Below are 25,625 nucleotides of genomic sequence, written 5' to 3'. Positions count from 1 at the left end.
ACCTCCTATTATCCCATACTGCCCACCTGGCTCCTACCTGAGTTGTCTTTTCATCTGCTCCAGTTGTTCCAGGTTCAGAGGCAGAAACAAGGAGTAGGGGTAATCCCCACCTTGGCCCCACAGAATTTAGGGCAGTCAGCTGATACACTGGCCCCAGACCATGGAGAGCCCTGGCCTGGACTGAGAGGTGGAGACTGGCATCAGCTGGCTCAGGAATGTGCCAGGCCTCGTCAATCAGGATGGAAAAGCCTGGCCCAAGAAGGCATGAGGACTGAATTGTGCTGGATGAGAGGCTGAAATTGCAGGCACACTGGCATGGGAAAGCCAGCAAGAGTCTGTTAAGGTTCAAACGAAGGTGCACCCCAGGGACAAGCACAGGGATGGGGAAAGGAGGGAGGAGCAGGACAGGAGGGAGTCTATAGGAATTAAATCATGGTAAGTAAGAAGCATAGCAACTGATCTGACAGCTGGCCCTGGAGTCAGGAAGACCTGGTTCCTGACTCATCTCTGACTTATACTGGCTATGTGGCTCTAGGTAGATCCCTTAATCTCTTAAGGCCCCCAGGCAACCTCTAGGATTAGAAGTGGTAAAGAAGGTACTGGTTGGTGCAAGGAGTTTCCTATACCCATGAGATTACACACAGGCCTGGTCTGAGCAAAAGGCTATAGTAGAAGGAACACTGGGTTTGAAGTCAGAGTATTGGGTTCTAATCATGGCTCCACTATTTACCACCTACATGACAATAGGAAAGTCCTTGAGCCTCAGTTGGGTCTCAGTTTCCTCATGGAAAATGGGGGTTGGGCTGTTGGATTCAGCTCCAAGGTCCCTTCTGGCTCCAATTCTTCTAACCCTCTGACTCAAGTTCCAATCACTGCTGTGCTGCTGATGAACAAACCCCTTCCCTTCCTTATTTGTCGAGCATAGATAGTAACAAACCTCCCACCACCCTCTGTAGTAAGGTTGTGAGGAAGTCACTTTATAAACTTTGAAACAATATGGAAATGGAAGCTATTGTTAGGGGTTAGGCAAGAATTGTGTCACCAGAGAAACAAGGACTGGGGGTGTTTAGTCTAGTGTGGAGAACCACAGAATCAGAGATTCAGAGCTGGAAGGGATCTCACAGGCCACTGAGTATACCTGTCACCTCATTTTACAGATAAAGAACAGAGGCACAGAAAGGGTAAGTGACTTGCCCAGAGTAACACAACTTGCATATGTGTGAGACAGAATTCAAACTCAGATCTTCCTGACTCCAGACTCAATTATGATTTAGGTGGGGGAGGGAGAAAGAACGCTATTAGGTCACTGCCTTCCAAGGTCTCCAGGGCTATCCAGAGACAAAGGGCCCACTGGCCAACCCTGATGTGGCTCTGGGGCCAGAACAAGGAAATCACAAGGGATATAAGTTTTGGCTCAACCCAAGAACTTCCTAACAAAGAGAATCATGGAATCTCAGAGAGGAGAGGGACCTCAAAGAACACATACATAGTGTGTACCTGAACAAATGTCCCCTCCATAAGACTTCCAACAAGTGGTCAGTTATCCAATGACTCACTGGAAGACCAACAGTAACAGGGAACTCACTCCCCTAATTTTTTGGGACAACCAGAATTAGGAAGCTTTTTGCCTTATAAAGAGTCTCTGCCAGGCTCTCCTCTCTGTCCCTCCTTTGTTCCTCATTCTGCCCTCTTGACCCAAGCAGAATAGGTCTGTTCTCTCCTTCCCAAGACAGCCCTTCTTCAGATACCTAAAGTCAATGATCATTCTCCCTAGTGCCTGCCTTTTCCTTGGCTAAACCTCCCTGGTTGGGGCCACCAGCTCTCTGATATTCACCAGGCTTCTCATGATCTCTCAGACATGCTCCAGTGTATCAACAACCTTCCTAAAATATTTGGCTTGGACCTGAACACAAGATTCTGGAAGTGGTCTGAACCCAGAAGAGTATGGCAGAATTCTCTTTCTGGTACTAATATAGCCTAAAACCAAATCCCCTTCTTTGGCTGTCAAAACCACCAAGGCATATCAAGGGTGTGATTCAATAAAGCTTCCTTATTTTCTTCACATAAATTAAATCAATTTAATCCAACAAACATTTATTAAGCACCTACTGTAACCCTACTTTCTAGGGGAAGCCTTTCCTGATTCCCCTTAATTCTAGTGGTTTTCCTCTGCTGATTATCTCCAAGTAAACCTGTCTATAACTTGTTTATACATAGTTATTTGCATGTTGTTTCCCCCATTAGACTATAAGTTTCTTGAGAGCAGGAATTGACTGTGACCTTTCTCTGCCTCCCCAGTGTTTAGCTCTATTTGTCTGGCACATAGTAGGTGCCTAATAAATGTTTAATTAACTATTGTGTGCCAAGTACTATGCTAAGGGCTAGGGATACAAAGACAAAAATGAAACATTCCCTGCCCTTTAGGAATTTATATTCTACTGAAAGAAACAATATATACACAGATAAGTAAATGTAAAATATGGTATACAAAGTAAATACAAAAGAAGGTTGGGGGGGCATAAAAAGGGGAATTACTAAGAGGACTGACTCAAGAGTCAGAGGATCTGGGTTCGAATACCACCTGTAAGACCTTGGGAAGTCACTTAACCTCCCTGGGCCTCAGTTTACTCATGTGTAAAATGAAGAGGTTGGACTAGACAGCCTTTAAAGTCCCTGAGCCAAGGACTCAGAGTCAGGAAGAACTGAGTTTAAATGTGTCTGCCTCAGACACTACTGTGTGACCTTGGGCAAGTCACCTAACTTATTTCAGCCTAGTTTTATCATCTGTCAATGGGGATAATAATAACCCCTTCTTCACAAGGTTGTCAAGATGATAAATGAGATAATTATATGTAAAACACTTTGCAAACTTATAAGTGTTAGTTATTATTATTTATCATACTATGAACTGGGGGGACTGGAAAAGACATCTTGGAGAAGAGTGTACCTGAGCAGAACCTTGAAGGAGCCCAGGAATTATAAGTGGCAGAAATGAGAAGGGAGGGAGGGCATACCAAGCATGAGGGATGGCCTGGGCAAAGGCATGGAGAAGGGAAATGAAATATCCAGTACAGAAACTCTTTATCTGAAGCTCCTGAGATACACACTGCATCTCAACCTGGTTATGTTGCCCTTCATTGTCTCCAGATGCCTTAGGGCTACTCACATACCCTTCTCCATCCTAATCAACCAATAAGGATTAAACTGCCTCCCAGTCCCAGGCACTCTACTAGGTGCTGAAGATACTCCAAGTATCAGACTTTACATTTATCCTTATTAAATTCCATTTGATTAGACTGGCTAGCCTGACAGAATCTTATGGAATCTCCCTTGAAGCCTTCACTGATAAGACCGGCCAGAGTTTATGACCTACTGTCATAGCATGCAAGCCCAAGGGAAACTCCCAACCATAGTGAAGCATCAGAAGAGAACATTATTACAAGTTATTAAAAACATCACTTGTAATTATCATCATACTGGGCTCACAGTTTATAGAACACTTTCACATTTGTCCCTCTTTGCTGTAAAGGGCAGGGCAGGCACTTTCCTTAATAAAGAAACTTTCTAAGAGGAAACTTCGGGGCGGCCAGGTGGCACAGTAAGTAAGAGCACCGGCCCCGGAGTCGGGAGACCCTGATTGGTTCTGGCCTCAGATACTTAGCACCCACACAAAATAACTGGCCGTGTAACTTTGAGCAAGTTACTTAACCCCAATTTCTTAAAAAAAAAAAGAGGAAACTGAGACCCAGAGATGGGAAGGGACATGGTCAAGGTCACACAGTTAACAACAATAGTAATGGTGATAATGGTTATCATAATATTATCCCTTCTACCTCTAAATCTATGATTCTATGATCCAGTGATGAGAGGGAGAAGCAGGAATATTGTAAAGCTCAAATGGAATGATGAATGTAAAGCACTTTGCAAACATTAAAACACTGTATCAGATCTGCACAACTTGGCAGTTGGTAGGGGCCAAAATTAAGATAGGTGAAACTTCTTCAGGCCACAGATGGGTTTTTAGTGACTTGATTACCAAATAAAGGTCTAATTAATGAAGAAACTATTTTGCAAATAAACCATATTTTTAAAAAGGGAAATTTCAATTAGCATTAACTAATTACACTTATTACTTAAGATTCTTATTTATCATGGAATTGATCCTCTCAGATTAGAGACAGACTGGCTATGGATGGTTGCCTCGAGTCACGTGACAAACAGGACAGAGTGGCAACCCACCCACCAAGTTACATTTCCTCCATCCTTCTATTTGCTTTCTTGCTGAGCTCAAGCATATTTATAGAACTATATAGAGGTGTGCTGGTAAATATTTAAGAATCAGGTTGGGGGGGGGGAGGTGGAGGTGTCTGCACACACAATTTTTAGTTTAATTTGCTTTAACACTTTCTAAAGTCTAGACTATCAAACAAACTATAGATCAAGCCATGATTTGAAGCTGACTTCTAAGGAGTAAATACTCACATTGAAAATTTAACAAGCTGATCAGAGCTGCCTCCAGCACACCCTTGGTTTTGTTGATGTTGTTGTTGGGAGGGGGCAGGGGGGAGGCAGGAGACAGAGGGTGGTATGGGAGGCTTAAGGAGAGAAAAGAAGGTTTGGAACAGCCGCTTTGAGGAGTACTGTAGGAATCAGTTAAACCAAGTATGTCCCAGAAATCTCTCCCTCTTCTTGCAGAAGTGAGAGACTATGGGTATGAACACTGAATACTATCAGATTCAGTTGATATATTGGTTAGTTTTACTATCTTTTTTATTAGTTCTTTCGAAAAGTAACTCCTTGATGGTAGTGACTGTTGATTAGTTTTGCTGAATTATTTATTTTTTCATATCTTTCTTTTAAAATGTTTTGTTACAAGGGATATCTCCCTGGGTAGTAGAAGGGAAGGGATATATTCAGAAATAAAACTGATACAAAAACAAAACAACAAACATTTTAAAATTCAAATGAGGAAATTTTTAAAATAAAGGTTAAAAATTGTGGTTACATGTAGCTGGGGGGAAATAAAATACTAAATAAATACTAAAAAATTAAATAAATTAAAATTCAAATGAGGAAGAGTAAAAGAATGGCCTTAGAGTGGAGAGAGGGCCCACTGAGACAAGATAACATCAGCTTGTAGTGACAGTCACTAACAGCTCTGTGTTGTGACTTCCTCCAGCACGTTTCCTATACACAAAGCTGTTCAATGGGAGTTGAAGCAGCAGATTGGGGTGGGGGAGATTATGGCAGCATGTGTGACAGCAGGTCAAGAGGGCAAAGGGATTTTAGAGGACAGAGCAGTATGACACTGAAGTGGTGAACTCCTGGGTCAAGTTTGGGAAGGAAGGAAAGGCAAGCCTGAGCAGGAGTCATGGCCTGGGAGGCTAGCAGAACCAGAGGTCAAAGTGAGGGTAAAGAACAGATTTCAGAAGCAAAGGGAGAGATGAAATGATGATAGGAGGCTACAATCAGATATGGAAGTGGAACCATTCATTGTGGGTAATGAGATCAACGGCATAGCCATCCCTGTGGTGTGGCTGAAGTGGAATGAAGGTCTGGATCATGGATACCAACATGAAGTCCCCTAGTATAAGGGAAGGGCTTGGGGAAAAGAGGAAGTCAGTGAGCAAGATTCTGAACCTGTTGCCAAAGGAAAAAGGGCTATGGCCGAAGTTATGAGGTAAAGGCTAGCACTGGGGGAGTAGGATGACCTCGGGGCCAGAAATTAGATGCAATGGGGACCTAGATAGGACAAGAGTATGCCCCTGGTCCAGAAACAGCAATGAAATGGAAGGTGCATCTGGAAAAGGCATATACCTTCTCCTGTGCCTCTTGGACCAATGTGAATAGCTAGCATGTATATAATAGCCATCAGTTATATAGTACTTTAAGGTTTAATCATTTGATCCTCATAACAACCCTAGTTAGTAGGGGCTATTATTATTCTCCTTTTATAGATTACAAAACTGATGTTCAGAAAGGTTAGATGACTTGCCTAGGGTTATACAGTTCCTGAGTGTCAGGCAAGATTCAAACTCAGATCTTGCTGACTCCAAGTCCAGCACTCAGTGTAGGGGGTCACCTACCTACATGAGAGAAGGTGCCTCTAGTATAGGAGAAGATGGCCAGGATTACCTTGTCTTCTGGGGGAGTCAGAGGAGGAAGAGATTTAAGAAAAGGCAAGGTTGTTAAAGATAAAATGGGGTTCTCCAGGGCACAGAGAAGGGATAAGAAATGCTCTGTGGATCTTGGGTAGGACCCCACCCAACTAGAAGGCCTTACTTCTGTTTGCAGGTTCCCCACCCCTGGTTTAGAGTGATCTACAGAATCTAATCTGGAAAATTCCAACCCTAGAGCATTGAGCCCAATACAGTATAGGGGAGCTCAGCTCATGAAGGAAAAAACCAGCCAGAGAAGTCTGGGAAGATATGGATTCCTCTGTCTAGATTTCTGGAGGCAGCTGAGTCTCATGATCAAGTCATATACTCAGCAGGAGCTGAAGACTTGTAGCCCACCCCCTCATTAATTGTTCACCAGTTAGGGTTGATTTTCACCTGTCAGGGACTCCTATTTTTTCCAAAGGTATTTAAGCATTCAGGGATTCCCATGGTTTTGTCTAAGAAAAACCACTGCCCATCAATTTATTATCAGCTAACCTAATTAATAAATTGATTATTAATTACCCAGAAACTCTGTCTCTTGGACTTTTCGTTCATCTCAGAGAGTAAGAAGTGAGAATTTAATGATTCTGAAAGTTCACCCTTCTAAAATTTTGAGGTTCAAAAATGTGATGGACATATGGTTCCGAGATTCTGCAGCTGCTCTGTGATTCTATCATTCTAAAAGTATGGATGGCCTCCCAGCAGCATCTCTTAGAATGACCCAGTCCTTTACATTTGTACACACACACACACACACACACACACACACACACACTCAAATACATACATGCTCACACCCAAAATACATGAACCTTACCCACCCTAGACACCTGTGTCCCACCTCACTGACCCCTCTCTTACCCTCTACCTTAGATCTCCAGAGCCAATGCGACAGGAAGAGGAGCTTCAGAGGGGTTTCAAGAGTAGCATCCCATGTGGAAACGGCTCATGGATATTCAGGAGTTGGTGGGAAAACAGAAGAGGTCCGGACCATTGAGTTTATATGTTATTGAGATCTTTCAGATCATCTGGTACAACCTTCCCATTTTAAAAATCACTGGACCATTTCCTCATTTTACAGATGACAACACTGAGGCACAAAAAGGGAGAGGGGCTGTCCCACATTACATAGTAAGTGGCAGAGCCAGAATTAGCACCCAGGTTCTCAGATCCTGAATCCTGGCATGCAGCTTGCTTCTCAGACAGAATTGTCCTAGTCCCAACTTTGACTCCCACTCTAGGGGATGCTCAGCTCCTGAAAGCCTGGCTTTGGGGCAGTAGATTCCAACCCATCCCCCACCCTTGGCCCTAGCCCATGGTCTGGCCTTGGCTTTGGCAACAACTGAGATAGATGTTATCAAGTCTCTTGCAAAACACCGGGGTACTGTGGGCTGAACAGTCAAACGGATGGAAGGAGAGAGGAAGGGAGGTGAACACAGGCTGAGAACATGATTCAAACTCTGCCTCTCCCAGGAAGTTCTCTTTGAACATCCAAGCCCGAACCAAGTTCCCATAGCCCTTGAGAGTCTGAGATACATCTTAATGAACTTACTCAGGGACCATCCTGCCTTGTTCTCTAATTATGTGGGGCCTGTGTCTCCCTCTCAAACTAAGGGTTCCCTGAGGCCAGGACTGGGGACTTCCTGAGGTCAGGAACCATGTCTCCTCCTTCAGACCTGGGAGGACGGGACAGGCCCCCTTGGGACCTAAAATCTGGACTGAATAGAGGCATTAGTAAATCCAGGTCAGGAAATCAAGAAAGGCTTCCTGTGTTCAAAAACTCCACCATTTACAAAGCATTCTCCTCACTATCCACCCCAGCAGGTTGGTAGTGTCATTGGGTTTATTTTCATCTCCCTCGAGGAAGAAACTGAGGCCCAGAAAGGAGAAAATGGCCTGCCCACACAGCTGCTACTGCTGCTGTCCAGTTGCTTTCAGTCATATCCACCTCTCTGTGACCCCATTTGGGGTTTTTTTGGCAAAAATAGTGGAGTACTTTGCCATTTTCTTCTCTAGCTCATTTGACAGATGAGGAAACTGAGGCAAACAGGGTGAAGTGACTTGCCCAGGGTCACATGACTAGTAAGTATGTGAGACCATATTTGAACTCAGGTCTTCCTGACTCCAGACTCAGGGTTCTAACCCACTGCACCACCTAATAAGTGTTACATATGAAATTCAAATCCACGGTAGGGCACTGTGGGGACACAAATATGAGTAAGACAGAGTACCTATCTTTAAGGAATTGTTGGTGGGTTGTGTGTTTTTTTTAAATTTCTCACAAGTAATAAATAGCAAAGACAGGATTTGATCTCATCTCCTTACTCCAAATCAGGAGCTGTATGTATCAAGTTGCCCCTAGGGAACTTTATGAAAACCAGAAGGACTTGGGGCAAAATGGGATTACCTGGCTAGAAAGGCTAGCCAAGTCAATATTTAGGAACCAAACCTATTCACCTCTAAGAGTTTAATTGTACCTCTGTTTCTTCATCTGTAAAACGGGCATAATAAGAGAATACAGGCCTTGTAGGCTTGTCAGCAGAAGTCCAAAGAGTCTAAGTCTTTAGACTGTTTAGCTGTTAGTGACTGTCACTACAAGCTGATGTTATCTTGTCTCAGTGGGCTCTCTCTCCACTCTAGGTTTACCCAAGGCAGCAAGTAGCAGGGTCCTTTGACTCCAAATCCACCAAATGCCTCTATCATTCCCACTGCCTCCCAGATATGATGTGGGACTTTGCTTCTCATGCTTTCCTTTACCATCCCTTCCTTCTAGGCAGGACTGAAGAGTTTGGGGCATCTCTCCTTCTGCAGCAAGGAGATTGGCTGCCTAGCCCATGTCCTGAGTTTCAGTGTGGGTGGACAGTCTTCCCCTCAGGGGTCCCATCTGTTTCTAGCTTCAGATGCCATCACTCCCCACAGAAGTAATCTGGAAATACAGGGAGGGAAACGAGGCAGAGAAGGCAAGCAGTTGGTATCACTACAGAGAGCCAGGACAGCCGCCCACCCACCCAGTAGGGCCCCCAGCTGTTGGCTTTCATCTAGGTATGTCTCAAACACTGGGCAGGGGGATGGGTAAGGAATGAGGTTCTGGCTTCAACAAAACCAAGCTAAGCCTTCTAACCTACTCAACAGACTCAAGAAGCCACCCTGGTCTATGAAATAAAGACCTTCAGGACCCAGCTTAAATCCCACATCCTTCAGAAAATCTTTCCTGATCATCCCAGGGCTATCAGGACCAAAGTATTCCAAAGTAGAAGCAAGTCTGACTCTAATTTTTCAGAGAAGAAAACCGAAGCTGGGCTCAGAAGGGAAGGGATAGGAGCACACAGAAGATTTGGAATGACTGTTAGAATAAGAGTTTGTTGTCTGGAAGTCTCAAAGTCTCTGGTCACAGTCCTCAGGTGATTAGAGTTCAGATGCACAAAGTTCTTGGGTGGGTTATATGTATATAGCAAACCTTAGATAACTAACTGAATATTAAGAAAAGATTGGTCACCACAACTCAGAAGGATGTATACAAGGTCCTCAACCTGTCTGCTTTCTACCTACAGAATCATAAAATGTCAGTGCTAGAAGAAACCTTGGACAATGTCTAGTTCAAATCCCTCATTTTACAAATAAAGAAATTCAGGCCTAGTAAAGAGAAAGATCTTAAACTGAGATCTGGAAAGGACCTTAGAGGTCATCTAGCCCACAAGCCAAATTTATAAAAAAAATAAGAGCCATTCCCCAGTTGAAAAAATGGTCAAAGAAGAAATCAAAGGTATCTATAGTCACATAGAAAAAAAAATGCTCTAAGTCACTGATTAGAGAAATACAAATGAGAACAACTCGAGGTACCACCTCACACCTATCACATTGGCAAGCAAGACAGAAAAGGAAAGTGACAAATGTTGGAGGGAATGAGGAAAAACAGGAACACTGAGGCATTGTTGGCGGAGTTGTGAACTAGTCCAACAATTCTGGAGAGCCATCTGGAACTGTGCCCAAAGGGCTAATGAAACTGCCTACCTTTTGACTCAGCAATACCACTACTGGGCCTGTATCCCAAAGAGATCAAAGAAGAGGGAACAGGACCTATTAGCACATAGTAAGCATTTAATTAAAAGCTTGTTGACTTAAGAGACAGGAAACCTACATACAAGACCTTTCTGTAACACACACTGTCCTGTGACTGGCATATATAAGTGATTTATAAAGGCTTGCTGATGGATTGATTGAAAACAGTAACCTGGTTAGTGGCTATAGCTTTCCCCCAAATGGCCCATAGACTAGGGGAAGACCAGTAGGTATAGGGAGAGTATAGCCCTGATGGCTATATTCATAAGTAAATCATTGTAATGTAACATCAGGTCTGCTACTTAGTAGCTATGAATGTGGCAAACTCAACCCAGAGTTCTCAGTTTCAAGTCAGAAGGCCTGGGTTTGAATCCCAGTTCTCTATCTCACTGTCCTATTGCCTCTGTGACCTTGGGCAAATCATTTAATGGAGTCCTGTAATCCCCTTCTATGTCAATCAATTATTAACATTTATTAAGTGCCTACAATGCATCAGACTCTGTGCTAAGTCCTGGGGATATAAAAAGAGGCAAAAAATAATCCCTGCCCACAAAAAGCCTCCAATCTCATACAGGAGACAACATGTAAACAAATATATAGAAAGAAAGCTATATACAGGATTAATAGGAAATAATGAAGATAAGGCACTGGAATTAATAGGGGTCTGGGGAGGCTTTTTATAGGAGGTAAGATTTTAGTTGGGACTTAAAGGAAGCCAGGGAGGTCAATGGGTGGAGGATTCCCTCCTCATGGGGGACAACCAGAGAGAATTCCTGGAGCTGAAAGATGGAGGTGTGTCTTGTTTGAGGACTATCCAGGAGTTCAGCATCACTGGATCTCAAAACAAGGGGAGAAAGGTATAAAAAAGCTGGAAAAGTAAGAGAGGACTAGTTATGAAGGGGTTTGAATGCTAAACAGTGCATTTTGTATTTTATCCAGGAGGTGATAGGGAGCCATGGGAGTTACTGAGCAGAGGGGGAGTGGCATTGGGAATGTGTGTGACATGGTCCAACCTGTGCTCTAGGAAAACGACTTTAGTGATCGAAAGGAGGATGGTTTGGAGTAAGAAGAGATGAGGCAGGTAGATCCCTTTTGGAGATTATTGCATCATCAAGGCATAAGGTGATGAGGGCCTGCACCAGGGTGCTGGGAGTTTAAGAGAAAAGGGGATGTATTTGAGAGATGTTGCAAAGGTGAAATAGACAGATCTTGGCAAAAGCTTGGATATGGGGTGGTGAGAGATAGTGAGGAATCCAGGATGACCCCTAGATTGTGAACCCAAGGCACTGGGAAGACAGTGGTGCTCTCTACAATAATAGGAAAAGTGGGAGGAGAGGGAGAGGGTTTATGAGGAGAGATAAGAGTTCAGTTTTGAACATATTAAGTTGAAGATATTTACAGTATATCCAGTTCCAGATATCTGAAAGGCAGGTGAAAATGCAAGATTGGAGGTCAGCAGAGGATAGGTAGATTTGAGAATCATCAGCACTCACCGTCATAGAGATGGTCATTAATTGGTGGGAGCTGATGAAATTACCAAATGAAGTAATATAGAAGAGGAGGCCCAGGACAGAACCCCAGGGACACCTACAGTTAGAGGGCAAGATCTGGATGAGGATCCAGAAAAGAAAACTTAGAAGGAGTGGTCAGATAGGTAAAGGAAGAACCAGGAGAATGGTGTCCCAATAACCTAGAGAGAAGAGAGTATTCAGGAGGATAGAGGGGATCAGCAGCCTCAAAGGCTGCAGAGAGATCAAGGGGAATGAGGACTGAGAAAAGGCATCACTGAACCTGGTAACTAAGAAATCCCTTTGGAGAAAGCGGTGCTGGTGGAATGATATGGTCAGAAGCTCAATTGTAAGGGATTAAGAAGTGAGAAGAGAGAAATATGGAGGCACCTATTGTAACGGCCTTTCTGAGAAGTTTAGCTATAAAGGGCAGAAGAGCTAACTAAGAGTTAGCAGGGATGGAAGGATCAAATGAGGGTTTTGGGGGTTTTTTTTAGGATGGGGAAGGCATGTGCATGCTTGTTAAATAGTAGGGAATGTCAAAAGACCAGGAGAAATTGGAAGTAAGTAAAAAATTGGGGGGCAGATAGGTGGTACAGTGAATAAAGCAGCACAGGCCCTGGAGTCAGGAGGACCTGAGTTCAAATCTGGCCTCCGATACTTAACACTTACTAGCTGGGTGACCTTGGGCAAGTCACTTAACCCCAATTTCACTGCCTTCCCTCCTCAAAAAAAATTGGGGAGGACAAAGGAGGTGATCTGTTGGAGGAGACAGGATGAAATGAGATCACTTGAACAAGTAGAGAGGTTAGCCTTGGTGAGGAGTAAAGTCACTTCACATGTGAGACAGGGGTGAAGGAGGCAGAAGGTACCTGAATGAAAGGTGAAGAGGGAAGAAGAGGGAGCTCATGGAAAATAACCTCAATTTTTCTGTAAAATAGAAGGCAAGGTTCCCACCTGAGAGAGTGGGGTGAAGGGCAGCAATGGGAGACTTGAGGAGGAATGAAAAGGTTTGGAAGGACCACTGTGGAGAATGGGATAGTGAGCTGAAAAGGGAAGAATGTACCAGACACTGTGAATCCCTCCAGAGCAGAGACTATTTCATTTGTTTGCCTTTGTATTCCCAGCATGAAACACTGAAATATTGTTCAGTCATTTTTTCAGTCCTATCTGACTCTTCATGATCCCATGTTATGGTTTTCTTGGCAGAAATACTGGAGTGGTTTGCCATTTCCTTCTCCAGCTCATTTTACATTTGAGGAAACTGAGGCAAACAGGGTTAAGTGACTTGCCCAGGGTCACATAGCTAGTAAGTGTCTGAGGTCAAATTTGAACTCATAAAGATGAGTCTTCCTGATTCCAAGCCCATAGCTCTATCCACTTCACCACCTAGCTTCTCTTAGCATAGAGGAGCTTAAGTTGATTGAATGATTGCATGATTGTGGCCCTCTTGAAGAAAACCTCCTGTAGCTCCCCACTGCTGACCAATGAAGCATAAACTCAACTTGCATTTAATGTCCTCCACTCCTTGCTTCAAGAACCGTGTTAACTGCATCCACTTTAAATTCATGTTATATAACCTCAACCCCTCACAGAAGCAAGGCAGTCCTTTTGATTCTTCCCCATTTGAGTCCCTCTTATTCTCCACAGAAGCTATTCCAAACCTTCATCTCTGTGTAAGCCTCCCACATCTCTCCACACCCTCTCTCTAAGCTGATGACTTAAACTCTTATTTTACTGAGAAAACTGAAGTCATTCGCTCCTTCTTCTCCCCTTCACTTCAATTCCAAAACCCTTGACATCACCCCAACTCTACTGTCTCTGACAAAGAGGTGACCCTTCTCCTTGCTGAGGCCAATCCTTCTTGATTCCAGCTCCTGCTGGAACTTCTCCAACATACTGCATTTCCAACCATTCTTGACTCCTTTTTAATCCCTTGAATTCCACTCATTACTTCCTTATGGTCTGCACACATACCCAAGTTCCCCCATTCTTTAAAAAAAAAAAAAACAACCTCAGTAGTCCCTACTATCCCCTCAAGCTATACTGTCTGATAGCTCTCAGACCTTTCTCAACCAAACTCCTAGAAAATTTATCTACCCTTGTTCTTCCATGTCTTCTCCTCTTCCTCATTCTTTAACCCTTTAAAATCATGCTTCTGACTTCATCACTCAACCAAAACTGCTCTCTCCAAGTTACCAACAATCTCTTAATTGCCATATCCGATGATGGTCATTTCTCAGTCTTCATCCATTTGACTCCCCTGCAGCATTTGACAACTGCTGACCCCCTCCCTCCTGGATACTGGGTTTTCCATGACACTACTCTCCTGGGTCTCCTCCCACCTGCCTGACCAATCCTTCTCAGTCTTCTTAGCTGGATCTTCATCCTTTAACTGTGGGTGCTCCCCAAGGCTTGGTCCTCAGCCTTCTTTCTGTATCTCTACATTAGCCTTTCCTCATCCCCAGAGTTCACTCCTACCTGAACGTGGCCTCAAAGAATTTCTTTCAAGACAGTTCAACTACCATCTTCTGTATAAAACCTTTCCTGCCCTCACCTCCCCAATTGCTAGTGTTCTCTTCCTCCTTAATTACCTGGTATTTATCCTATGGCAATTTATTCTACATATATTTTCCTATGTATAATACATACAGATATAGATATCTATAGAATGTAAGCTTGGAGAGAGCACAGTTTGTTTAGGAGTTTGCATCAGTTTATAAATTAATTCTGGTGCTTAATAAACTTGTGGTGATCTTTTGAAGGCCCGATTGTTCCAGACCATTCTTATTTTAGTTTAAATCATACATTCCAGCCATTCCATTCTTCCCAAACTTAAATTACAGGCTCCACCCCACCCCATCTCTCATCTCTCACTTTCAAGTCCCTTTTCTGTGGAGCTGTCCAGTAGAAGAGGGTCTCTCCCTCTTCAGGTTTTCCTAAAGTTCTCAGTCTGGGTCTGTGCGTTGCCCCCACAACGCTCCACCTTCTAATCTAGTTATTTATGTGCCCATTGTACTCCTCTTATGGATTGTTGTTCATCTTTCTTTTTCCCAAGAAAAGAACAGTGACATTACGAAGTAATGTCTTGACTTTTGTGTGAATTGGATTTAAGTGAGGCAGAGTTGCACAAAGTCATCAACCTCACTCTCTCCTCCAGTCATCTAAGTCCTATGGCATGACAAAAATCAAGAGGACTGGCTGATGGCCTAGGATGCAGTGGATGACCTAGGTTTCTTTGATGCCTAACCAAACTCTAAAGCACCGTACCCCCTCCTCCCCAACATGTGGTTCAACCGCCTTCATGGCTGTAGGAACAAGTTGTTCTCATCCAACCATTCCACCAGGAAAGTCTTCATATGCTTGGTGTAGACACCCCACTAACTCACAACCCCTTGATTATAGTCAACCTGGTTTGGCCCGTCTGCCTAGACGGTTTACTGAGGTGTGACCATTGTGCGTGCTACAGCTTCTGGGAGCCACAGGTGAGATTCAGGTGAAGATGGACCCCAAAGGTGGATGAGCAGCCCTGAAAAGGGTTGGCAAGCCCTCACAGCAGATGTGCGAGTCCTCCTGGTCACCCCATACAGGCTCCTATATATACATATACACACCCCTCCTATAGGCTATAAGTTCACAGAGGGCAGGAACAATACAATTTTTTCATTTTTCACCCAGTCACTCTGAGTATAGGGCCCCAATACATAGTGGGTGCCCAATCTGTTTGCTGAACTAAGCAATAACTCAACATAATAACTCCCATTTCTATAGCACTCTTAAAGTTTCCAAATCATTTTCCCCACAACAGCCCTAAGAGACAGACAGTGCAGTCCAATTTTCTAGAAAAGGAAACTAAGGCACGAAGAAGTAATTTGCCCAAGGTCACACAACTATTTAGGTCTGAGTTAGCTATCCCAATTCTAACTGAAGTGCATTGTCTGAAACGACACTGCCTCCTGTGAACTATAATGGGCATCTGGAAGCTTTCCCCAGGCAAGATACACCTAGTCTCAGCTGGATATTCAGGGGAAGCTGGCGCAGAACTCATGCCACCCCATTGGGCCCCAAACCCCTGCTGGCTTCCTAAGACCACTAGGCAGCTACAGTGGAGGCACCAGACTCCAGAGATGTTTTGGGACAGGAGCTTGAGATCTAGGACCAAAGACTAGGAGAGAAGGAGGAGCATGCAGGGGAAGCAATACACCTGGGTAGGGAAAAGAGGGGAAGAAAGAGAGGGATGGTAGATGTAGATTTGGAGAGAACCTCTGAACTCCTCCCTGACTGCCCCTACAGTTCAAGCTCTGAGGTAAGTGGGGAGAACAGAGCCTCACCCTGCCTTCACCTGGAAGACCCATCATTATCTTATTTACAAGCTTGAAGATAATTCAGGGTGGAGGGTGGCTGTCACCAGATTCTTCTCACTCAACCCCATCCAGGATTATGGATTTAGAGAAGAAAGGGCACTTAGAAATCACCTAGTTTAAACCAATGGCCAGTGCTCTTGTCTTATATCTTGCCACTGGACTCTGGAGGAAAGTGTGAGACTGATGAATGCACAGCCCTTCCTCATTTAAATCCAATTCACTTGCAAGTCAAGACATGACCCTCCTGATATCAGTGGTCCTTTTCAAGAATAAAGGACCAACATCAACAAACAAACAAAAAATAACAATGGTTATTAGGTAACTAGTTGGCTTGGTGTATGGGGAGCTGGATCTGGAGTAAGAAAGACCTGAGTTCAAATCTAGCCTCTGATACTCACTAGCTGTGTGATCCTGGACAAATTACTTAACCCTGTTTGCCTCAGTTTCCTCAATTGTAAACTGAGAATAATTAACAGCACTTCACAGAGTTGTTGTAAAGATCAAATAAGTCATATTTGTAAAGTACTTAATACTTGGTATGTAGTAGTCATTGTATAAATGCTTCTTCCCTTCTCCATTAATTTTTCAAATTAGATTTAGAGAGATGAAGTTGATTGCCCAGTCACAGAGCATATTAGTGACAGAGCCAGTACTGGAACCTATATCCAATGCTCCCTTCAATTATTCATCATAATTCTTTTCATTTGTAATTTTATCCTTTTCAAAGTTCCTCCATTAGATTTTTTTTTTTGCCATCCTTTGTATCTAGCATTTAACATGGTCTGACACATAGTAGGCACTTAATAAATGCTTGTTAACTTGACTTGACCTTCCCATAAATTATCTTATTTGCTCCCAATGGCTCAGGAAAAACTTTGGATTCTTGATCCTGGCATCCCTCTACAATCTGACTTCCATTTCAGTTTCCAACCACTTCACACATTGCTCTCCTGGGTGTCAGCCAAACAGCAGAATCGTTTTGTTCCCTTCTCCCCTTTCAATACCTTTCAAGCGCCCCCCCCCCCCATCCCATTCAAATGTTACCTCCTCCTCTCCCTGTGGGGCAGCCAGATGGAATGCCCAGCCTGGAGTGAGAAAGATTCCTCAGTCACTACCTGTGTGACCCTGGGCAAGTCACTTAACCTTGTTTGCCTCAGTCTCTCATCTGTAAAATGAGCTGGAGAAGGAAAGAAATGGCAAACCACTCCAGTATCTCTACCAAGAAACCCCCAAATGGAGTCATGAAGAGTCATACAGGACTGAAATGACTAAACAAAACAAAATCTTTCCCTATATGCCTCTCATCTAGTCCAACCCCACTGTTTTACAGAGGGGGGAAACTGAAGCTCATGAGGAAAGGGACTTCTACAAATGTATCAAAGTGAGGTAAGACTAGAACCCTAACTCACTAGCCCACTTTCCCAGGCCCCACACTTGTACCTGCAGACCTGGGAGTCTGGCTTTTTGGTGCTTCTTGGGTTTTAGCTAAACTCCATTCTCCAAGCAAGTAGCAGATAAGATTATCTTGTTCTCTGAAGTTTGAAATCTCTTCCTCTCCGGTCCTTTAATTATCTCTGTCTGGACAAGATGTTCCATTCAAACACTAGCAGGCAGCTTGGGATACTGGAGCAAGACTAGCACTATTAGTGTGACCTTTGGTCTTCTTCCCTCCTTGACCTTTAGTTTCCTCATTTGTAAAATCAAAGTCTTGGATTAAATTAAAGGTCTTTAACCTGAATTCCTTAAACTTGAGAAAATATGTATATTTTGATAACTATATTTCAATATCATTGGTTACCTTTATCATCTTCTGTCTTTTATACATTTAAAACATTTTTCTCCTTGAGAAGAGTTCTACAGCTTTAAAGAGATCCATGAAACAAAAAAAAGCTGAAGAACTACAGATGATGTCCGAGGTCTCCCCCAACTCTGAAATTCTATAGTCTGAGGTCTTCTTGAACTCTGACAGTGTTTTTATGACTTCATAATTTTCTCCAAGAGCATTGTGATACTTCACTCACAATCCAGAGAAGCGGGTCTGGACCTTTCTTTCTAAATTATCTTCCCCAGGATCCAGTAGAAGGATAGCTCCTCCAAACTCTCTGGAACTCAGCTGTCTTCTGGTATTGTGACCTTGGGCCTCTTTATGACGCAAGGGGCTGAGCTAAATCAAGGGTTCTTAACCTGGGGTTCACAGACCAGGATTTGTGAACTTGAATGGTAAAAAATATATCTTTATTTTCACTAAGTTCAAAGCAAAATTTAGCATTTTCTTCAATTATGAATGTTAAGGGACAGCTAGGTGGTATAGTAGATAGAATACTGGTCCTAGAATCAGGAAGACCTGAGTTCAAATCCAGCTTCAGACACTGACTAGCTGTGTGACCCTGGGCAAGTCAGCCCTGATTTCCTTAAAAAAAAAGCTATGAATATTTACAAAAACAAAAACCAAACATTATTCTAAGAAGTGTTTAAAGAACCTCTGAACTAAATGATCTCTAAGAACTTTTTGAAGTCTTAATTCAGTAGTCTCTGTCCTAAGACCCCTTCCATGTCTAAGCACAGTCTATGCTCCAAGGACCCTTTTACCTCTAATGTCAGGCACTTAGTCCACACACACACACACACACACACACTCTCCCCCTCACTATCTTGCTCTTGCCAAATTTCTCAAATTGCCCGGTCACAAGGCTTAAGAGAACTTCCTTACCCGTTATTTCATCTGACACTCAAAGAACTCCTAGGAAGGAGATGAAGAGGGATGATTTTTCCTATTTTACATATGAGGAAACTGAGGCTCAGAACAAAGAAATTATTTGTGGGGAAGGTTGATTGTCTTTATTTTACCCAGGAGGAAATGAAGTCTCAGAGGAGGGGAAGTGGCTTACTAAGGACACACAGTTGGTTAATGACTGTTCAGGGACTCAAGTCAATCCTAAATCTAGTGTTCTCTCTATTGCATTATGTTATAATCTTGAGAGCTGAAGAAGGGAAGATGAGTAAATTAGCTCAGTGAGTGTTAATCATTATTTTAAGATGCCAAATTCTCCCAACAAATTTAGTAGTAAAATGAAATACATTTCTTTCCCCTCCAAATGTGCCTGTCCTGACCTTACCCAGTCCCCAGCTGAGACACTATTTAGAACATATCCCTGGGATTTCAGAGGAGACCATTTATATTCCTCCAGAAGGAATCTTGAAAGCAGCGTGTAAACTCTCTTCCCCCTCTCCCATCCCCACCCCCACACCCAATTATTTCTGAGAGGAACATTTAGAATCTTTCAGGAGGATCCCCAAGGTGACCATTTAGAATCCCTGTGAAAGATTCTGAAGAGAGAAAAACTCTGGAGTAGTTTACAGCCCCACTCACTCCAACTTATCTCTTTTGCTTTTAATCATATTTCCTGCTCCCTCCTGGAAAAAATCCACTAGCCAAAGATTTATCCCAACTGCCCCCCTGCCTCTCAGGGGTTAGTGGTTAAGCCTCACCTCTCCCTAACCAAACTTCAATTCCCCCCCTACTCCCACCCACCACAGTGGGGCAGGGGAGGAGGACATCTAGCCCATACTCCCTTCCTTCCATATGGCCCACCTTCATGGGGTCTAGTCTGGGAAATTGGAGATAGGATGTAGCCCTTTGCGTGGGCTGATGATTGGGGGGGAGAGTAACCTGAGAGATATAATAAGAAATTATGAAGCTCTCAGGAGAATCCCCTAATACATTAATGAACTTTACAGCCTTTATTAGGGACTTCTGAAAGCATCACCCTCTGTAAAGAGATCCCTTGTAGAAAGGACAAAAGTAATATCTTAATTAGGTCTCAGTGGCTGGTGACGCCCCCCAATAAACTAGTTTGGCTTGGACCTCTGGGAGGATGTAAGCAGCTAGGTGCCACACTAGTGCAGGGCTTGGAGTCAGGCTTCCTGAGTTCAAATCTGGCCTCAGACACTTCCTAGCCATGTGGCCCTGGGCAAGTCACTTAATCCTGTTTGCCTCAGTTTCCTCATCTGCAAAATGAGTTGGGGAAGGAAATGGCAAACCACTCCAATATCTTTGCCAAGAAAATCCCAAATGGGGTCATGAAAAACCAGACAGGACTGAAAAACAACAGATCTGGGAGGACAGACTATTGTGGAAGGAGTCAACAGCCTTCTGTGTTGCCCTACCTAGTAAAGAGAGAAGAAGGGCAGCTAGGTGGAGCACTGAATAGAGCACCAGCCCTGGAGTCAGGAGGACCTGAGTTCAAATCCAGCCTCAGACACTTGACACACTTAACCCCAATTGACTTGCCTTCTCCTCTGCAAAACAAGAAGCAGTTCAGGTGCCATCTTCTCCGGGAAGCCTCTACTGTCCTCCATCTGCTGGTGCCCAAGCTCCCTGTTCTTGAATTACTTTTCACTCTATAATTATTCAAGGACAGCTAAGTGTCAGTGACTAGAGTACTGGACCAGGAGCCAGAAAGACCTTAGTTCAAATCTGACCTTAGACACTGGCTGTGTAGCCCCAGGCAAGTCACCTAACCATTGTCTACCCTCAGTTTCCTCATTTGTAAAATGGGGACAATAATAGTACCTATGTCTCAGGGTTGCTGTGAGGATCAAATGAGACTTTGCAAACCTTAATGCACTATGTAAATGACAGTTATTACTATCTTGCATAAATTTTCCTAGGTTTGTGGGGAAAAAAATGTTTTCCCATGTACTTGTGGTCTCCCCCCACTACAATGTAAGCTCCTTATCAGTAGGAATTGTTTCATTCTTTATATTTGTATTCCCAGGGACAAGCCTGGTGCTTGGTACACAGCAGGAGCTTGATCAATGCTGGTTGATTTACTGATTACTAGGGAACCTGTGGAAGGGAAAGAGATTGGACAAGATGCTATCTGAGGTCAGAGGACCAAAGAATCATAGATGTCAAGCCCAAAAAGACCTCAGATGTCATCTAGACCAACCCCTACATTTTGCAGATGAGGAAACTCAAGTCCAGAAAGCAGTGACTTGCCCAAGGTCCCTTCTGACTCTGAGATTTTAAAAAATGGGGATAAGAAAAATCTCACATTTCCATGTTGTTTTTAAAGTGATTTCCACACAACAGCCCCAGGTAAGATGGCATCATTGCCTCAGCTTTATATTCAAGGCTCATGGAGATCTGATTTCCCCAGGGTCACCCGGCTAGGAAGCAGCAGAGTGGGGCTGAGAACTGAGGTCCCCTGGCCCAGCACTTTCTACTATACTAAGAGATCTCTTATTCAAAGGCATCAGTTCTTCCTGTCCCAGCTTGCCCAGCCTGGCCCCATGCCCAGCTCATGGCTCCAAGCCACCAACCCTAAAGCTCTTCTGGCACCACTGACCTGAGCCTCAGTCCCCCTATCCCTGGCACCTGCTGCCAAATAACCTTTCCAGCCTGTGGAGACCTCCCCACCTCCAGCCCACCTGCTGGACAGTCCTCCTGCAGTTCCTGGCCATGCTTCCCTGCTGGAGGACCCTTTTCCCTTGGAATTCTTCCACCAGCTTCCCTCCTCCATCTTCTCCACCTTCATACTGCCTTTCCCACATACCAGAATCATCGAATCTCAGAGCCAGAAGGGACATGAGAGGACATCTAATCTAACCCATGCCTAGCCAGGAATCTCACCCCTGGATTTTCTGATACAAGGTCATCTGACCTTCACTTGAAGATCTTCAGTGATGGGAAACTTTATGAGGCTGCTATTCAAGCCATCTCCCCCTGTTCTTTCCAGAGCCCTAAATACAAGGTCCAGGACTGGATCATAGGCTCCTCCTCTGGAGTGGGAAGGGACCCCATTTAATCCAATCTTTTCAGTTTACAGATGGGAAAATTGAGGCTTTCATCTAGATGAAGTGACTTGCCCACTTGTCCACCTTTCACATTGTCAAGATTCACTTTCTGTTATCAGTTAGTTACCTTCTAGAAACTCTGTATACATATAAACACAGAATATATGCAAAGTGTCCCAAAAGTCTCAGTGCTGTTGAGATGGGACAGCCTGTATGTGAACATGTTTTATATCCCATTAGAACAAATTCTCTGAGGGCAGGGACTGTTTCGTTTTTGCTCTTTCATACCCAGTGCATAGCACATTGACTGGAACATGTGGGTGCTTCATGAATACTTCTTCATTGACTAATCTTAGAATTAACTTAGAAATAACTCAGAATGTCAGAACTGGGAGAGAACTTGGATCCCATCTCTTCCAATCTCCTCAAATTGTTGTTTTTCAGTTCTTTTGGTCATGTCTGACTCTTTGTGACCCCATTTGGGGTTTTTCTTGATAAAGATACTGGAGTGGTTTGCCATTTCCTTCTCCAGCTCATCTAACAGATGAGGAAACCAAGGCAAAGTTAAGTGACTTGCCCGGGGTTACACAGCTAGTCTGAAGCTGGATTTGAGCTCAGGAAGAGGAGTCTTCCTGACTCCAGGCCCAGAGCTCTATCCACTGTACCACCTAGCTGTCCTATTTTACTGGTGCCCTCTTATTACCCATGGGAAAGCTGAAGGGCAGAGAGGAAAAGAGACAGGACCAAGATTACACAGCCTCAGAAGCAGAGCAAAGATGAGGATAAATAACACATTCCTATAGACCTCAGGGTTTGCAAAGCACTTTCCACACATCATCTCATTTAAGCTTCACAGAAACTCTGCTAAGCAGGGTATTGTGGGTATCCTCATTTTACATGCAAGGAAACTAAGGCTGAGAGGAGTTAAGTAAATCTGCTATGGTCACAGTTACTAAGTACCCAAGGTAGGATTTGAACCCAGGTCTAGCCCTCTGCTAGTCCAGTAAATACTCTAATCTCTCCATCCAAACAGAGAGCTCCCAAAAGTCCAGGCCTGGACCTCTTGTTCCTCCCCCACAGTACATCCTTGGGCTGGGTTCTTGGGAGGCATCCAGTCTATACATGTCTACTGGAACTGAACACAGCTCGGCTTTACCCAGCCATGTATTCTCTACCCTCACTTCCTTGTCTTCCAAACTTCTTCAACTCCCAGGATACAGGCTCATTACAAGTTCCATTCCTCCCCCAGGGCCCAGAACCTTAGAGAGTACTTACATGGTTTTACAGGCCCTGAGCATCCGGAGGACAGGACTCCTCTTCCTCCTTGTCTTGTCTCCCTTCCAAAGCATCTACATTAGGGGTCATGGGATATACCCTCCAGCCTTAGAGCTTCTTCTAGCACTTGGACTTATTAGTCAGTGACACCCCCCTCCATATCAAATAATGCCTAAATACATCATCCCAAAAGCAAGAATCCCCAAAGAGCAGAAAAAATTTAAAATCTAAACATACAAAAAAGCATAATTTCAAACATCATATAATGTGAAGCAAAAAAAATTAGAAGAAAACTACCATTAATCTAAAAACCAAGAATCGTTTGCAACAATGGATAATTTAAAAAAACAAAGAATCAAAAAGCAATAAAAATCAAAAAACAATGAATAACCTATATTCAATTCGATTCCATTCAACAAATATTTATTAAACTCCCAGTGGATGTCAGGAATAGTGCTAGATAATAAAAATACAAAGAAAAAAGAAAAAACAATGAATAATTCAAAACAGCAAATAATTGAAAGAGGAAGGAAATCTTAAAAGGCAGATTTTCCAAAAATAACAGAAATTTTAAAAACTGGTTCATTCCAAAACTGATAATGCCCAAACAGAAATAATTAATAAACCAAAACAACAAATAATAACTTAAACAGTGGGACCGGGTGGATGTTACCCATTTGCTAGCTCTGGAACAGAGTTTCAGGGCACCGACAAAAAGGAAGTCCTGAAGGGTCAGAAGGTCCCCAGCAACCAGATGAGAGACAAGAAAGGCCGTGCTTTTCTCAATCCTGGGTCTCCCAACTAGCAGCATGGGAATGGAGCAGGGAAGTTAGAGAAACAGTATGGTATAGTGGCAAGAGAAGACCTGGTTCTGGCTGTCCTTATGCTGGAGAAGTCCCCTCCTTCTCCGTGGGCCTCAATTTCTCTCTCTGTAACTAGATAAGCCCTAGGATCCCTTGCAGCCCTAATGCCTGTGATCATATAATCCTTTGGGTCCCTGACAGAGTTTTCGTGTCTCTAGCCAATTCCTCAAATATTTATGCAGACACCTGCAGTGCCACCAGGCATAGAAAACATTATTCTTTCCCCATCTTCGGGAGGAGGGAACTGAGGGTCCCCCCATAAGGCAAGGGACTTGCTATGGTCACATGGCCCATCTGTATCAGAACTGACTCGAACCCATACCTCCTGACTCCTGGCACAGGAGTCCTTTCCACTGGGCTGAACTATCACGCATGTCGTGTCCCGAGGGGCATGTGGGTACATGTGTATAATGTGTGTGGCATAAACTAAAGCTCCCTGGGGGGCAGGGTGGGGCAAGCAGGACTAAACTCGCAGTGGGGACGGCCTGGAAGGGCAGAGGCCAGGAGTGAGGAAGCCCGAACAGATCTCTGCTACCCCACAAAACAGCCCAGACCTAACATGGGGAACCGGAGTGGGGCGCAAGCGAAGAGGAGGCCGTCCAGCCGATCGAGGATAGCCGGTGCAGGATCAGCCTTCAGGACCCATCCACTCCATCCACCTGCCCCCTCCTCTCTGTCTTAAATAGGCCAGCCCCAGACAGACTGGGATAGCGCAGCCCCAAAGCACACCACAATTTACACCACCCCCCTCCCTTACAGATAGATTCTTGGGGCAGGAAGGGAAGACATACACAAAGTGACAATTACACGGTCACACAGTTACACAAATATATAAGAAGTCTGACAAACGCACATGGACACCCACGAACTCACTCACGACATACTCACAAAGTGAGACACAATTACAGTTACGCAAATAATCACCATCTCAGAAACGCACTCATTCACATACAGATAAAACTGGAGACGCACTTACAAAGTCGCACAGACACAGGACTACCTCGCTATGAGACAATCACACACTTGGTGAACACATAATCGCAATTACACAAATCATCACATTTCACAAATGCACACACACAGTCGCACACATATAAGCACACTAATAATAAAGTTGGACGGGAACACACACAGAGTCCCTCCCTCTTTCATTCCTGGTGACTGGTCACTTGCGCCAGGATCCCCAGCTTACCCGGCACGAAGCCTGTTCTGCGTTCCTCTCGCGTCCCTCCTTTCTCTGCTGCTCCTGCGGCGACGGCGGCGGCTGCTGCTGCCCCGGCCGCTTCCTGCTCCCAGGCTCGGTCCCGAGTCCCGCGCTCTGGTCTCAGCCCCAGCCCCGCCCCCGACCTGGCCCAGCCCGCCCTGGGATCCCGCAGTTCAGGGCGCCCCCTCTGTCCGTCCGTCTCCTACATCCCTGCTCTTCCCCTGTCCCGGCCTAGAACGAAGGGAGGGACCCAAGTACTCGAGGAAAGACCCGGTGCCACAGCCTCTCCCTAGCCCAGATTCCTGGCTCCAACAGCCTCCTCTTCCCTTCTTCCCCTAATCTCCTGTGTCCTCTTCTTCAGCCCTCCCTCAACTATTCCATTCCACTCTATT

At 44.2% G+C, this 25,625-nt stretch overlaps 1 protein-coding gene across 1 annotated transcript in view; it reads right to left on the bottom strand.

The window, feature by feature from the left end:
• P2RY2 (purinergic receptor P2Y2) overlaps positions 1-25,355 on the bottom strand; it is a 56,098-nt gene extending 30,743 nt beyond the window's left edge. Inside the window, exon 1 of the mRNA XM_069070810.1 lies at positions 25,222-25,355. The gene's annotated coding sequence lies outside the window, so the exon portion shown is untranslated. The remainder of the gene's footprint in view (positions 1-25,221) is intronic.
• Between the last annotated feature and the right edge of the window lie 270 nt (positions 25,356-25,625).

The sequence above is a fragment of the Petaurus breviceps genome, unplaced genomic scaffold (assembly GCF_028583685.1).
Source record: "Petaurus breviceps papuanus isolate PSGF00001 unplaced genomic scaffold, PetGlider_PUasm1.0 90823, whole genome shotgun sequence".
NCBI classification, from domain to species: Eukaryota; Metazoa; Chordata; class Mammalia; order Diprotodontia; family Petauridae; genus Petaurus; species Petaurus breviceps.
The sequence above is the reverse complement of the archived record's forward strand: the minus strand, read 5'-3'. Positions and strand labels throughout refer to the sequence as shown.